Raw genomic sequence first — 17,154 nt, forward strand, 5'->3', positions numbered from 1 at the left:
GACACCAAGATGGTATTAAATCCTTTGGAAAGAGGCAATTCTACGATGAAGTCCAAGGACAAAACTTCCCATGGAGTTTGGGGTATTGGTAGACTGCATAGTAGACCGGATGGTCTCGTAGTGTCAATTTTGGACCTGGCACAGACATTGCATGAAGAGACGAATTTTTGTATAGATGTTTTCATGTCAGGCCACCAGAATTGCCGGGAAATCAAATTAAGAGTCTTTGTCATACCCATATGTCCTGCCATAGGCACATCATGAGATAATTCCAAGATCTTGGTGCGTAGGGTAGGTGGTATGTAAAGTTTGTCGTTGTAGTAGAGGAAGCCGTCTGCATCAGTATTTAGTTGTGGTGGGGGTGAATCCAAACTTATACCATGCAAAACCTCTTCCTTCAAGGAACGGACAACTCCAATAATGCGTTTGTGAGGTATTATAGGAACGGAAGGGATTTCAAAGTAGTTTTCTTCAGTTAGTCGTGATAGTGCATCCACCTTTTTGTTCTTATCTGCAGGTGTGTAGGTCACTAGGAAGTTAAACCTTAGAAAGAATAGTGACCATCGTACCTGTCGATGCGAGAGAGTTTTGCTAGTCTGAAGATATTGGAGGTTTTTATGGTCCGTGTATATAATTATTGGTAATTGGGTGCCTTCGAGTAAATGTCGCCAATTCTCCAGAGCCAATTTTATAGCAAGCAGTTCCTTCTCACCCACGGGGTAATTTATCTCGGGACTGCTCAGGGATTTAGAAAAAAAGGCGACTGGATGAAGTGGTGAAGTGGGGGTAGGTCGTTGGGAGAGTATTGCTCCTACTGCCAGGTTTGACGCATCTACCTCCAGAATGTATTGGAGGGATGGGTCTGGATGGCGTAATATGGGAGCGGAAGTAAACCTTGTCTTTAACAAGTGGAAAGCCTTATTTGCTTTTTCTGACCATTTAAATGGTATTTTTATGCTAGTGAGCTGTGTGAGGGGTCTCACAATAGCAGAAAAGTTTTTTATGAACTTCCTGTAGAAATTTGAAAATCCCAGGAATCGCTGTAGCGCCTTGCATGTAGTTGGTGTAGGCCAATCCTGAATGCAGGATATTTTACTCATGTCCATCTCGATTCCTGTTTTGGATATGATGTAGCCTAGAAAGAGTACCTCATCTTTATGGAACAAGCATTTCTTCAGCTTCACATAAAGATTATGTGCAAGCAATCTCGATAATACAAGTCTTACATGTCTTATGTGTTCAGACAGGGTCCGTGAATATATAAGTATATCGTCCAGATATACCACAACACAGACATCTAGTAAGTCTTTAAAAATATCGTTTATAAATCGTTGGAAAACTGCAGGGGCATTGCATAGGCCGAATGGCATCACAAGATACTCGAACAATCCGTATCTAGTTCTGAACGCAGTCTTCCACTCGTGTCCATCACGGATTCGAATGAGATTGTATGCTCCTTTCAGGTCTAATTTTGAAAAATAGGTAGCTCCACGCACCTGCTCAATGAGCTCAGGGATAAGCGGTAGAGGATAGCGATCTTTTATTGTGATAGCATTCAATTTCCTGTAGTCGATGATAGGTCTGAGACTTGAATCTTTATTGCAAACAAAAAAGAGTCCTGCTGCTGTGGAAGAAGTGGAAGGTCTAATAAAACCTTTTTCCAAGTTCTCATCCAAATAGGTTTTGAGATGGGCAAGTTCATCCTGTGAAAGAGGATAAACATGACCGAACGGCAATTTGCTATTTGGGAGTAGATCAATGCTACAATCATAGTCTCGATGAGGAGGTAATGCTTGAGCATTTTTCTCAAGAAAAACCTCAGAAAGATCCTGATAACATAGTGGTGCAATCTCATCTGTCACCACAGACAGAATCTTCCCGGAAAACGGGAGGTTACACGTTTCCTCGCAATAACAAGAAGGGAAGGTCAAGGACCGTTTCTTCCAATCTATGGTTGGTTGGTGTGTGTGCAACCAGGGAAGTCCCAACACAATGGGAAAGTGGGGTGATGGTATTAAATCGAAGGTAGAAGTCTCCCTATGAGACTCGTTAATAGTGACTAGAAGTGCTTGTGTCTGATCGGTGATCGGACCAGAGGATAACGGAACACCGGTAATAAGACTTACTGAGACAGGTTTGAGTTTAGAAATAATAGGAATTTTATTTAAAGCAGCAAAACATATATCCATATAATTTCCACAAGATCCTGTGTCAATCATGGCCTTAGTAGTAATCCTGTTCTGGTCCCACTGTAATGTCAAAAAAAACAGAAATGTAGGGGTTAGTGAATGAAGTTGTCAATCCTCCTAGAGAGACATGTGAACACTCACCCTTCTTTTTGTTGACTAGGGGACAGACGTTTATCTTGTGATCCGGGGGTGCACAGTACAAGCAGAGATTTTCATTTCGTCTTTTGGCTTTTTCCATAGTTGATAGCGGTGGGCGTATGGTTCCTATCTCCATAGGAACGGGGTCAACGGCCAGACTCCGAGAGGAAACGGATAATGGCATTCCCATCTTTTCAGCCTTTCTTTCTCGTAGTCTTCTATCTATGGTAATACTGAGTTGTATTAATGCATCCAGGGTTTTTGGCAGATCCGCTCGGGCGAGCTCGTCCTTAACGGCTTCTGATAGGCCAAGCCTAAATTGGGTTTTCAGAGATGCATCATTCCATTCTGAATCAAGGGTCCATCTCTTGAACTCTGCGACAAAGTCTTCCACAGGCCTCCTTCCTTGTTTCAAGGATCTTAACTGAAGATCAGCAGTACTCTGCCTATTGGGGTCATCATATAGGCTAGTGAGCTCTGCCAGGAACAAGGCATAGGAGTTGAGAAGCTGGTCGTTTTTCTCAAAAAGAGAATCTGCCCAGGCTCGAGGATCGCTTGATAGGTAAGAAATAATAGTACAAACCTTAATGTGATCAGTAAGGTAGGTACGAGGTTTTAGCAAAAAGGTAACTCACATGCGTTTTTAAATTCGCTAAATTTTTTGCGATCGCCTGTAAATACCAGAGGGGGATTTATCTTGGGTTCAGGGGACTGAGCAGAGGTAAGTTGTGTCAGTCTAATTACCTGCTGCGACAGAGCCTGATTGTCTTCTTTTAATTCAGCAAGTGCGTGTATTAACGCAGATACTTGCTGTTTTAATTGTGTCACCTGAGTGGCTATTTCTGCTGAATCCATTTTTTAGGTTCGTTCAATCTGTAACGCTCCTGCGTTTCTTATATGGTGTGGATTTTCAGCTGCAGAAATAGTTCCACGTCAGTTGTCATGTAAGAGATATGCTGAGATACCATTCCCAACCTCAATGACTCATCATGTGTGGAAGGTCTTATTTCAGCCAGTAAATACACACAATTAGCAAGCTGGTTCCTAGAGTGACTTTATATATGTGGTAACACAATGATGAAGGTTTGAGGGATAGGTTGAGTGGAGGTGGTAGGTGATAGACACTTGAAGGTGAGACAGTAGCAGATGGATGCAGGAAGGTTTACCAATGTTGTATGATAGCAGATGATAGAATAGCAGGTGGACATACAAAAGAGATCAACCCAGTGCAGAAAAGTAGCAGTAGTCTCAAGAGCTAGCAATCTAGTTTATGCAGATGTGATAAACAGTCTCTACTATGCAGAGCTAGATAGTGTAAGCTTAGTATAAGTTTATAGAGAATTCCCCTGCGGGGTACTTAGCACTATTAGCGATACAGCCGAAGGGTGGTTCAGGAGAGGCGGATGATCCAGTAGCGGGATACAGGGATCAGCGCAGCGAGGTTCCGTCAGCGAAGTAAGCTTGCAAGCATGGAAGCTTCAAGCAAGGTTAGCATCCAGATAAGGGTGTTTGAACGAACACATGTGAGTGAGAGCCGACGCCTTAAATAGCCATCTAGTCCGGCGCTGAGTGATGACAGCTCCAGTCTTAAAGGTGTATGCGCACCTTTCCAAAAGTAAATGGTAGGGCGCATACACTTGTGGAAAGTGTAATTTAGGGTACCAAAGGTACCGGAACATTACACTATCACACCTATATATGGCTAGGTGTGTTTATACATATAAGTATGTGTGTATATACACCACTATACACAAGTTCAGATGTTTTGCCTGCCTCAAAAGAACCCAAAAAAATGCAAAAAAAAACGCTAGCGTCAAAAAAAAAAAAAAAATGCCCAGGTGTGTTTTTGCTGGCATTTTTTGGGGGTTTTTGGAGGCAGGCAAAACATCAGAACTTGTGCACAGTACCACTATACACAAGTTCAGATGTTTTTCCTAACTGCAAAGAACCCAAAAAAAGCCTGCTATTAAACCGTGTGGGAACCGAGAAGCCATACTCCTGTGCTGAAAGTGTTCTAATACAAACGATCTTTTTTATGGTTCTGGACATGCTACAGAGCTGAAACTTCACATGTACACTCTTTTTACCCCCCAGATACGAAATCCAAAGTAAAAATCCAAAAATGTTTTCAATAATTGGCTTTTTTATCAAAAATGACAATTTTTAAGAACTTTTTTTGTGTGATTTTGTGTCTGGGGGGGTCTAAAAGGTGTACCTGTGAAGTTTCAGCTCTGTAGCATGTCCAGAACCAGGAAAAAAAAGATCATATAGGTGTAAAAGGAGGGTCCCACATTCCTGTTCTACTGAAAAATTATCTTTTTTTTTTTCATGGTTCTGGACATGCTACAGAGCTGAAACTTCACATGCACACCTTTTAGACCCCCCAGATACTAAATCCAAAGTCAAAATAAAAAAATCTCTCTTTTTTTTTAAATGTTTTCAATAATTGGCTTTTTTATCAAAAATGACAATTTTTAAGAACTTTTTTTTGTGTGATTAATAGTTAATGGGGCATGACCCAGAAGCCTGGGCACTTTTTAGGGGCATTTATTGGGTTTTAGGGCTTAAAAATTGTGTTTTTTGATTACCGAAGTTCGGGTCCCATTGATTTCAATGGGGTTCTGAAATCCGGGCCGAACTTTCGGGAAGTTTGGATGTTCTGGCCGAACCAAACTTTTCAAAAGTTCGATCATCCTTACTTACCAGCAGGTCCCGTTCCTGCACCCAGCAAGAGTATCTGCGAGGGCTTGGTTACGGTGTTCAGGCACCACCAACAGCAAAGGCCCAATTTTTGGAACCTGTATGACAAGTACATGCGATTTCAAATTTGTATGGATTTTTTAGCAGCAGGGCCCGTTCCTGCGCCCAGCAAGAGTAACTGCGAGGGGTTAGGGTGTTCAGGCACCACTAACAACCACGGCCCGATTTTTCTGCACCTGTATGACAAGTACATGCGATTTGAAATTTGTATGTATATTTGTATATGACATTTTTTTGCTTTAGAATTATCTGTATTGCTGCAGCAGGCTACATACATTGTAGAGATGCACTACTTTACAGGCACATTCAGGGGACCCCCAGGCACAATATTTGAAGGAATTTTTCATTTTTATAGTTTCACTTTAAGCCTCATTAAAATCAGTACATTACTGCTCCTTTAAAAAAGATAGTTTTTAAAAACATTTTTTTCATTGCTACATGTTCCCCAGGTCAGTACCCAGACTGCTATATTTCAGGGGTTGGTAATGCTGGCAGAGTACTTGGTCCATGGGGCCCAACGGTCTTGGATTTTGGACATTGATAGATATTCCTTTGCATACATCAGTTCCAGTTGCATGTGTTGATTGATTGTGGAGTGAAGTTGGAGTGATGGTATGGTATTGCTGTTCCAGTTTCCTGCTATCAGGATCCTAGCTGCAATGAAGATGTGTGTGAGGATGGAGTGTAGTGGGGGAGGCCAGGCGTCCAGGTCTAGTCCTAATAATGCTTGTTGGGTGGTGAGCATGCTGCTGATTCCCGTGATGTTCCATATTGCAGTTTGGACCCTACCCCAGAACGGGGTAAGTGAGGAGCATTACCACCAAATATGAATGGTGGATCCGAAGTTGCCACATCCTCTCCAGCTGTAAGGCGAGTGGAGATAAGGGCAAGTCTTGCTGGTGTTTGGTACCAATGGTGTAGTCGTTTTTGTGCAGTTTCCTAATGGGTGAGGCCTCTGGAGTATTTTAGCGGGTTTTTGGAAGCTTGGTGCCATAATACGAGATCTGTTGTGAAGTTTAGGGTTTGTTCCCATTTGGTCATTGAAGTGAGTTTTGTGCAAAGTTCAACGTTTTGTAAATATTTGAAATTCCTTTGTCTGGGTATGGGTTTTTCCCAAAGAAATCTAAAATATCAGCTGTCAGGGTAATATCTGACCATTTGATTTTCTGTAGAGCGTTCCGGATACAGAGAAATTTGTAGAAGTCCTTATTTGGGATCTGAAATTTTGTATGGAGACTTTGAAATGAGCGAAGGGTTTCCTTGTTATATAAGACTTCAATGTTGGAGATTCCGGCTGCTGACCAGGAGTTGGTGGAAAGATCTGTACATATCAATTCCAGGGCTGAGAGGGGAAGGAACTTTAAGGTTTTGGCCATTAAACCTTTGGAGAGTCGATAGCATGATTTCCAAACTTTAATTGTGGTGTTCACCTTGCTGAGGAAGGTGGGATGTGGGTCGTTTTGCAGCCAGACTGCAGCTAAGAGGGATCTGTTGGGCCTTCCTAGGCAAGTCTCTTCGATTTGAGTCCATAGGGGCTGATCTGATTGGGACCACCATTGTTTAGCTTTACTTAGGATGATAGCTTTATAATAGTGCTTTATATCTGGGACTCCCAGTCCCACTTTGGATGTAGCTGTGCACATTGTAGAATGTTTTATTCTGGAATGTTTGTTGTCCCATATGAAGGAGTTGATGGTTATTCGAATTGAGGATAATTGTGTGGATAGAATGTGTACAGGAAGAGTGCGTAGGAAGTACAGCACGTGCGGCATCAGGTATATCTTTGTTAATGCGATTTTGCCAGCCCAAGAGGCTTTGGTAGAGCGTAAAGAGGAGCAGAGGTTCCGTAATTTGTTTAATATGCTTTCATAGTTGATTCGGAGGATTTTGAAGGAAGGAGTCATTAGTTGTGTTCATAAATAGGAGAAAGTATTAGATGGAGCCTAGGGAAAAGGTGACTCTCGCATGAGGCGGTTCCTAGTATTTTGGTCTAGTCTTATTCCAATCATGGAAGATTTAGTGCAATTTACTTTGTAAAGGGATATGTTACCAAAGAGCTGGAGTAGATCGTAGAGAGCTGGAAGGGATTGGAGAGGGTTTGTCATGGCCACTATGACAGGTCTGTTCCCCTATTTGTATGCCTGATATTTGGGGGTGCATTCTAAGGAGGAGCTAAGGGTTTCATTACAAGGGCGAAAATGAGTGGGGAGAGGGGACAGCCTTGGCGGGGGCCATTGGTAATCTCAAATCTTTCAGAGGTCATCCCTGATGTCAAGACTTTGGCTGAGGGTGAAGAATATAGTGCTGGATTTATGTTCCCTGTAAATCCAAACTTTTGGAGAACCGTTTGGAGGTAAGACCAGTGTACCTTGTCGAACGCCTTCTCGGCATCCAGTGATAGCAGCAGAGAAGACGCTCCACAGTGCTCCACCCATTGTATTCGGTTTATAAACCTCCTGGTGTCATCTGTGGCCTGCTGACGTGGGACAGGTCTTGATAGCATAGTACCCCCGCAAATGGATGAGGGAGTTTATGGGCTGAACTAGCCGCACGTAGGAGACTCTCCTTAATATGATAAAAATGAATCCTTGTCAGGACATCTCTGGGTATTGTGTCCGGTAGGTGGACAGGTTTTGGGATCCTATGAGCCCTGTCCATCAGGAGGTCTCTGGGAGTCAGGTCTGGTATTCATTTCAGGAAAAGTTGCTGCAAGTATGTGATAAAGTTGGCTGGTTTGACCGCCTCTGGGACCCCCCTGATTCTGAGGTTATTTAACCGTGAGCGATCCTCGAGGTCTGCAACCTTTAATTGGAGTTTACGGATCTGTTCGGCCTGTTCGTCATGTGCGTCTACCATTTCATTATGTGCTTTCACCATTACAGTGAATTGATTTTCTAGGTGTTCAGTGCAGTCCTCAATGTCATCAATTCTGCGGCTGAGGTGGGATATAGCGTAGCTCGTTTTGCAGGCCTGTTTGTAGGGACAGTAGCATTGCTTTCAGGGAATTCATCAGATGCAGGGAATGCTGCTAGAGGAGCTAAGTGTCCTGTCTGCATGTCTGCCTGTGTATCTGCTGTGGCAGCCTTATGCAGCTTTTTAGCAGAGGGGCTTTGTGAGGGGAGTGTGCAGGGGAAAGTGCTTCTCTCTTACCCCATTCAGCTTATGGAGGTGAGGAGGCTTGCTGGGGAGTTTCTTCCATGTCGGAGAGGATGGCTCCAGGCTCTTCATGGTGTGTGGGTAGCGTGTGAGGAGAACGGCCGCTCTCCTCGGCGCCATCTTTTCTGGGTCTGCCCTCTGAGATAATGAAAAAGTCCGTTAGGAGGCGCGGCCCGGGAACGTTATTTTTCTTTTGGGACATATCCCGAGTGTGTGTCTATTTGGGGGATCGCCCTTTTATCGTTGTCGCTGGAGAGCCATGAGCCGCTGTGGAGAGCCGAGTATCGGAGGAACTTCACAGCCGAACAGCAATCTTCGGCAGCAGTCAGGACACGCCCCGCAACAATTCTTTTTTTCAGATCCTCAGTTCTTTGCCATGAGGTGCCATGTTGAACTTCCAGTGACCAGTATGAGAGAGGGAGAGCGACAACACCAAATTTAACACACCTGCTCCCCATTCACACCTGAGACCTTATAACACTAACGAGTCACATGCAACCGGGGAGGGAAAATTGCTAATTGGGCCCAAATCTGACATTTTCACTTAGGGGTGTACTCACTTTTGTTGCCAGCGGTTTATACATTAATGGCTATGTGTTGAGTTATTTTGAGGGGACAGCAAATTTACACTGTTATACAAGCTGTACACTTACTACTTTACATTGTAGCAAAGTGTCATTTCTTCAGTGTTGTCACATTAAAATATATAATAAAATAATTACAAAAATGTGGGGGTGTACTCACTTTTGTGAGGTACTGTATATGTACATAAATAAAAGTGTGTTTCTGGTTACTATGCAAGAAATGAAATATTGAAAATGTATCAATACAAGTGGAATGAAGGTGTATCGAATTCTGATCAAGATAATGATATACAGTAGGGAAATTAATTATTTGATCCCCTGCAGGTTTTGTAAATTTGCCCACTTATAAAGAAATGAAGGGTCTATAATTTTTATCATAGGTGTATTTTAAATGATAGAGTTGGTGGATTCTCCGACTAGAGAAAATGCAGTCCTGGATCTATTGATCACTAATGACCCAGACATAATCTCGGAGGTAGTAGTTCAGGACAACCTGGGCTCTAGCGATCACAGGATGATCACATTTAGTATAAATAACAATATAACAAGGCAAGTGGGGAACATAAGAACCCTAAACTTCAGAAGGGCAAACTTTCCAAAATTGTACTCATTGATGGAAAGGGTAAACTGGGACCAAACCCTGGGATCCCTGACCACAGAGGAAAAATGGGAATGCTTTAGGAACATATTAGGCAAAGGCATCTTGCAGTTCATTCCTATGGGAAATAAATTTAGAAGAGACAAAGCCAAACCTGGCTGGCTAAACCGTAGCGTTAAAAAACTTATTAGGGGAAAAAAATTGGCCTTCAAGAAATATAAATCAGAGGGCACTGTATTGGCTTTCGAGCAATACAAGGAGGCAAATAAGAAAAGTAAACACGAAATCAAAATGGCTAAAATCAACTTTGAGAGACAAATAGCGGAGGATAGTAAAAAAAACCCAAAGAAATTCTTTAAATATATCAACAGCAAAAAAACTAGGGCAGAGCATATTGCACACATAATTAGCGATGATGGGGGGATGGTTACAGAGGACACTGAAAAAGCAACCGTGCTGAATGCTTTTTTCTCGTCAGTCTTTACACAGGAAAAGGAGGGGTACACTGACCATGACTGTATGGTTAGTAGTAATACACAGGACTTGCCACTATGGCTAACAGAGGGTGAAATCAGGGAAAGGCTGGATAAACTTAACACAAACAAATCACCAGGCCAGGATGGCGTACATCCGAGAGTACTCAAGGAACTCAGTAAGGTTATATCCAGACCACTGTTCCTGATCTTTGCTGACAGTATTAGGACAGGAGATGTACCAGGGGATTGGAAGAAAGCTAACGTGATTCTGATATTCAAAAAGGGCCAGAGGCATATCCCGGGAAATTATAGGCCTGTCAGTTTGACATCAATAGTATGTAAACTTCTGGAGGGGATGATAAGGGACTATATCGTAGAGTTTGCTAAAGACAACAACATCATCAGCAGTAATCAGCACGGGTTTACAAATGGGCGTTCTTGTCAAACCAATCTCTTAGCATTCTACGAGGAGGTAAACTGTGAGCTAGATAGGGGGAGACCAGTGGATGTGGTGTACTTGGATTTCGCTAAGGCGTTTTATAAATTAAGCGCTTGTGGGGAACTGTATCAAATAAGGTCTGCAGGTATCGACAGCAGAGTTTGCTCTTGGATACGGAATTGGCTTAAAGGGCGTGTCCAAAGGGTGGTAATAAACAGCGCATACTCAGACTGGTCTGAGGTTGTAAGCGGGGTGCCCCAGGGCTCAGTCCTGGGACCAACCTTGTTCAATTTATTCATAAACAGCATTGAGGACGGGATCAGTAGTGCGTTATCAGTTTTTGCAGATGACATAAAATTGGGCAGGGCAATAACTGCACAGCATGAAGCAGATATCCTACAGAATGACCTGGACAAAATTTCAGAGTGGGCAACGACATGGCAAATGAGGTTTAACGTGGAGAAGTGTAAGGTTTTGCACTTGGGGACTAAAAACATAAAAACACAATACACGTTAGGAGGGGAACCCTTGGGGGAATCAAAAATGGAGAAGGATCTGGGAGTCTTGGTTGATGATAGATTAGGCAACAGCATGCAATGTCAAGCGGCAGCTGCCAAAGTCAGCAGAATATTAGCATGCATAAAGAAAGGGATGTATTCCAGAGATAAGACTATAATCCTTCCACTTTATAAAACTCTGGTCCGACCGCATCTGGAGTATTCTGTCCAGTTCTGGTCGCCAGTCCTCAGGAGGGATGTGTTGGAGCTGGAGAGAGTCCAGAGAAGGGCAACTAAACTAATTAGGGGATTGGAGGACCTTGACTATGAAGAGCGTCTACAATCGCTCGATTTATTCTCCCTGGAGAAGAGATGTCTGAGGGGGGACATGATAGCAATTTATAAATATCTTAATGGGGATCCCAGCTTAGAAAAAAAGCTGTTCATTCGAAGGGATTGCATGAGGACTCGAGGGCATACAATGCGATTAGAGGAGAAGCGTTTTAACCACAGGCAACGTGGGGGGTTCTTTACTGTTAGGGCTACAAGATTGTGGAATTCTCTACCACAAGAGGTGGTTTCTGCGGGTAGTATGGTGGCTTTCAAAAGACTCTTAGACTTACATCTCAAGGATCAGAACATTCAGGGGTATGTGAGATGAGTACAGCCACACACACCTACACAGGTTGAACTGGATGGACTATTGTCTTTATTCAACCTCACCTACTATGTAACTATGTAACTATGTAAGAGACAGAATATGGACCAAAATTCCAGAAAAAAAACACATAAAACAAATGCTATAAATTAAGTTGCAGTTCAGTGAGTAAAAACGGAATTTTTGTAAAATCTTACCTGTAAAATTCCTTTCTCTGAGTCCTCCGACAGTCGCCGCCTCCTCTAAGTCATCACTATTGGGTATTGTCTTCCTATCCATAGGAATAGCTAGGCATATAGACTTAGTCAAAAGACAAAAGGCATTAGCATATACACACCCATGGGTGCTGTCCCATCCGGTCAATACCCCCCTGCATCACCACTCCTAACTCAGTTTGGTAGCATAGCAGTAGGTAATAAGAACCCCAAAAGAGGGGCGGGGCGGCGACTGTCGGAGGACTCAGAGAAAGGAATTTTACAGGTAAGATTTTACAAAAATTCCGTTTTCTCTTACGTCCTCCGACAGTCGCCGCCTCCTCTAAGTCATCACTATTGGGATGTCCCAAAGCAGTATAGACATGAGGGGTGGGAGACGCAACCGTAGAAAAGGCAACGCAGTACCCACATCAGAGAAAGGAAACTTACATGCACCGTAAGAACCAACTGGGCAACAGAAAAAACAATGCTCAACAGGAGCAACAGCCCAGGAAAGCAAATGCCAACAGCCAGGGACCCAGAGAAAAATTCAAGGGTCCATCATGGCACAGCCGCACTGAGAACTTTGCGGCCAAAGGAAGCATCAGCTGATGCCATAACATCTACTTTGTAGAACTTGGAAAAAGTTCGCCGCCTTGCACACCTGGACCACCGAGGCCGGATGCCAATAGGCCCAGGAAGTACTCAAAGACCTGGTAGAGTGCGCCTTAACAGGGAAGGGCGGAACCCGTTCCTTCAAGGCGTAAGCCTGTTCAATGGTCTGTCTGATCCATTTGGCAATAGTCGCTGCGGACGCAGCCATGCCCTTCCGAGGTCCCTCAGGAAGGACAAAGAGGGAGTCCGTCTTCCGAAAGGACTCCGTCGACAACAGGTAAACCCTGATCGCCCTGACAACATCCAAGGAATGTAAAGCAATCTCCTTAGGATGTTTCGGCTTCGTACAAAGCGAAGGCAGGACAATGTCCTCATTAAGGTGATATTCAGAGATCACCTTGGGAAGGAAGGATGGGGGTGGTCGCAAAACCACCTTATCCTTGTGAAGTATCAAGTAAGGGGAGCGGCAAGACAACGCCGCCAGCTCCGACACCCTTCGAGCCGAAGTGATCGCCACCAGAAAGGCAACCTTCTTCGACAGCAGAGGCAAAGATATCTCCCTGATATATTCAAAGGGAGCACGCTGCAACGCGGACAGAACCAAGTTCAAGTCCCACGGAGGTAAGGGCTCCTTCCTGGGAGGAGCCAAATGTCGCACACCTTGAATGAAGGTGCGCACCAAGGAATGAGATGCCACAGGGCGTTGGAAAAGGACAGCCAGTGCGGACACATGGCCCTTTATCGTGGCCAGCGCCAAGCGCTGATCCACTCCAGACTGGAGGAAAGCCAAAACTCTCGACACCGAGTAAGAACGAGGGGATAACCCCCTGGACTCACACCAGGTTAAATAGGCTTTCCAGGTACGGTAATAGATCTTACCAGAGGAGGATATCCTAGCCTTGATCAGGGTAGGGATAACCTCAGAGGATAGACCCTTGTCCTTCAAGACCTGGGTCTCAACAGCCAGGCCGTTAAAGCCAGCGACTGTAAAGCAGGATGGAAGATCGGACCCTGAGACAGGAGATCTTCCCGCAGAGGCAGGCGCCACGAAGGTGCCACTGCCAGGTGAACAACGTTGGCGTACCAGGACCGGCGTGGCCAGTCCGGTGCCACCAGAATCACCATGTGCGGTTCCGAGGCCAATCTGTGCAACTGAATTGGAGGAAAGGCGTACATCAGACGATAACGATGCCACGGGGCCACCAACGCATCCGAGGCGTCCGCCAACGGATCGCGCGTTCTTGCCACGAACCTTTCCACCTTTTGATTTAGCCGAGATGCGAACAGATCCACATCTGGGGATCCCCACCTAGCACACAGCATCTTAAAGACCTCCGGGTGTAGGGACCATTCCCCCTGGTCCAGGGTCTGGCGGCTCAGTTAGTCGGCCTGACAATTCTCCACACCCGGAATGTGAACTGCCGAGATCGCTGGGACATGAGTCTCGGCCCAAGACAGAATGTCGGACACCTCCCGGGCCGCACAAGCACTCTTGGTGCCCCCCTGGTGGTTGACGTAAGCCACCGCGGTAGCATTGTCCGTCTGTACGCGAACAGGCAAGCCCTGGAGACGTTCCGACCACTGGAGGAGACAGAGTTTTATCGCTCGTAGCTCCAGTACATTTATCGGGAGGGAGGACTCCTCCTCTGCCCAAGTGCCCTGGGCAGACAGGACCCCACCCCAGCCTGACAGGCTGGCATCCGTGGTAACCACTGTCCACACCAACGGACGGAAGGACTTGCCTTCTGCCACCGACGGGGACTGGATCCACCATAGAAGAGCCAACCTGGTCTGGCGACTCAGAGAGACATCCAGATCCAAGGACTGAGGAAGTCTGTCCCACCTGGCCAGGATCTCCGTCTGGAGAGCCCGCGTGTGGAACTGAGCAAAGGGGATCACCTCAAAGGCCAACACCATCAACCCCAGGCCCCGCATGCAGGTCCTGAGTGACGAGGACGCATTGTCCCTGAGGGACCTGAGTTCATCCCGCAAAGTCCGGAGTTTGTCCTCCGGCAAGAACACCTTTGCCTGAGCAGAGTCCAGAACCATTCCCAGATAGGGAAGGCGAAGCGACAGAGACAACGCTGATTTTTGAACGTTGATGGTCCATCCGAACTCCTGGAGCGTCTGTACCGTGATGGACAGGTCGCGCACAAGGTCCTGACTGGCACGCGATCTCAGAAGCAGATAGTCCAGGTAACCCAGGACCGCAATGCCCTGGGCCTGCAGTAGGCCCAGGACCGGTGCCAACACCTTGGTAAACACCCTGGGTGCTGAAGCGAGACCGAAAGGTAACGACACAAACTGGTAGTGGTCCTCTGCGATAGCAAACCAAAAGGTACCGCTGATGACCCTCGAAGATAGGGACGTGCAGGTAAGCATCCTTCAGATCTATTGAAGCCAGGAATTCTCCTGGGCTCAAGGAGGCCACCACCGAACGGAGGGACTCCATTTGAAATTTCCGAACACGCACGAAGCGGTTCAGCGCCTTCAGGTCCAGAATAGGACGCACTTTGCCCTCCTTCCTGGGCACAGTGAACAGATTTGAATAAAACCCCCGAAACCTGTCCTGATGAGGTACCAGGACAATCACTCCCTGAGCAAGCAGGTCCTGCACCGCTTGATGCAAGTCCTGCAGACGCCCCGGAAGCAGATGGAGATTGGAGGGAAAAAATCTGTCCGCCGGCCGGGAAAGGAATTCGATCTTGTAACCTGATCGAACGATTTCCTGAACCCACCTGTCCGATATCCGGAGCAGCCAAGGTTGGAGGAAACCGCGCAGACGTCCCCCCACCCCGGAAACGGGTGAGGGCGCCCCTTCAGGCAGAGGCGGATTGTCCCGCCGAGCCGGCATTGCCGGCCTTCTGCTTACCCGCCCAGGGCTTCTTCTGGTTGCCCTGGGCCTTAAAGGGCTTGCCCTTGGATTGGTTCCGAAAGGCATGAAAGGACCCCTGAGTGGATCTAGGCGCAGAACCCCGCTTGCCTCGGAAAGACTTGTTCTTCAGGTTCTGGGGCAGCATAGTGCTCTTGCCCCCCGTGACGCCCTTCACCAGGGTATCCAACGCCTCGCCAAAAAGGCGAGAGCCAGCATAGGGAAAATCAGCAACGGTTTTCCGTGAGCACTGGTCGGCCGACCAGCTCTTCAGCCATATCAGTCGCCGGTTAAGTACCGCGACACTAGAGAGGCGAGCCACCAAGGGGGCCTCATTCAAGGCTGCATCACACAAATACATGACTCCTTGGTGGATTTGATCCACCATTTCCAGCCGGGCAGGCGGAACACAATCAGACACAAGTTTGTTCCTAAGCATCTTAGTCCAATCAGCCACCGCCTGAGCCACCAGACCGAACGCGAAAATGGGTTTGAGCAACGAACCCGCCACCGTATAGGAATGGCGGGCTAGGGACTCCAACCTCCGGTCTGTGGGATCCCGGAAAACCGGGGTGTCCTCAGTAGGAACCAAGGTAGCCTTGTTCAACATGGCCACAGTGTGATCCACCTGTGGAGGCACACACCATGGTGATTCCGTAGCCGGCGCAAAAGGATAAAGTAATTTGAATCGACTAGGTACCAGGAATGGACATTTTAACGTGCGCCACACTTCATTAACAGTGTAATGAAATTCCGCTGGGCAGGGAAAAAACCTGCGCAGACTTGCGGGTCCTGTGTGTCCCAAATGAGGACACAATGCCGGAGGACTGGGCTCATCCTCCAAATGTAAGGTTTCTTTTACAGAAACAATCAACTAATCCATGGTCGCCCGTTCTTCAGGTGACCCTGGGGAGGATGTATCAACACCCTCCAGTTCAGCCTCCCCCTCAGACCCCGGGGGGTCCAAGGATGAGCGGGACCCTGAGAAGGGCACGCTCACAGCAGCAGCAGCCAAATCCCCATCTGAATCAGAAGAGAGAGACAACCTGGGCCTCTTTTTAGCAGCCCGTTCAGCCATCAGCATTTCCATATTTGCCACCAAGGTTGCTACTACAGCAGCCAGATCAGGTCGCAGCGGGGCCACAGGAGAACTGGGGCCCCCCACTAAAGCTGGAGGAAACTTGCTTTCCTGAGAATCCATGGCTCAAGTTATCAGAACAAACTACAGTGCAAAAAACGGTGTACTGTCCCCTTTAAGAGCGCTGCGTGTGCGCAGCCCACCGCTACTGTCACAGCTATGAAAGACCCCCAAAGGAGAAAAGAAACTGAGCCAGAAGCGATATACAGAGGGAAGTATGAGAGTGATAACCTGCAGAGCCCGCAGAGCGTTGCTGCCAGTGTCCTTGCTGCTGATGGAGAAAGGAAGTGCTGCTGGAGAGGGCTGGACTATAAGCCAGACCCTGGAAAAATGGCTGCCCCATAGGAATGCATTGGAGGCTACGCCAAAATGGCCGCCGACATGCAGTCGGACCGATCATTCCACCGCCCACAAAATGGCGGCGGATGGCGCCAAAATGACATGTATAATCGCCCCAGAGGAGCTATACACGTGTGTCCACAGTAAATATGGCGGACCGCGCGAAATTTCCCTCGCCGCGGTCGCCGCACAATCACAGACGTCTGCACCCCCGAACATGCACCTAAGGTGACACAGGGACAGGGACCCCCGGCAAACATACAAATCTGCACAAGCGAACCCCGCAGGGATCGCACAGGGAGTCACACAGGCACAGACATGGGGACACACAGCAACACAGACTGCCACCCCAGACAGAGGCCCCACACAGAAGTGTACTTACCTATATCAGACGGCGTGGGGGAGCCTCTATGCACGGATAAACCTCTGTCCTCATCTGACAGGGAGTGCCGTGAGCCAGGGACATGACGCTGCAGCATCGCAGACGAGTCCTGTGAGGTA

This window comes from Pelophylax lessonae, assembly GCF_965119305.1.
Source record: "Pelophylax lessonae genome assembly, chromosome: 7".
Taxonomy (NCBI): domain Eukaryota; kingdom Metazoa; phylum Chordata; class Amphibia; order Anura; family Ranidae; genus Pelophylax; species Pelophylax lessonae.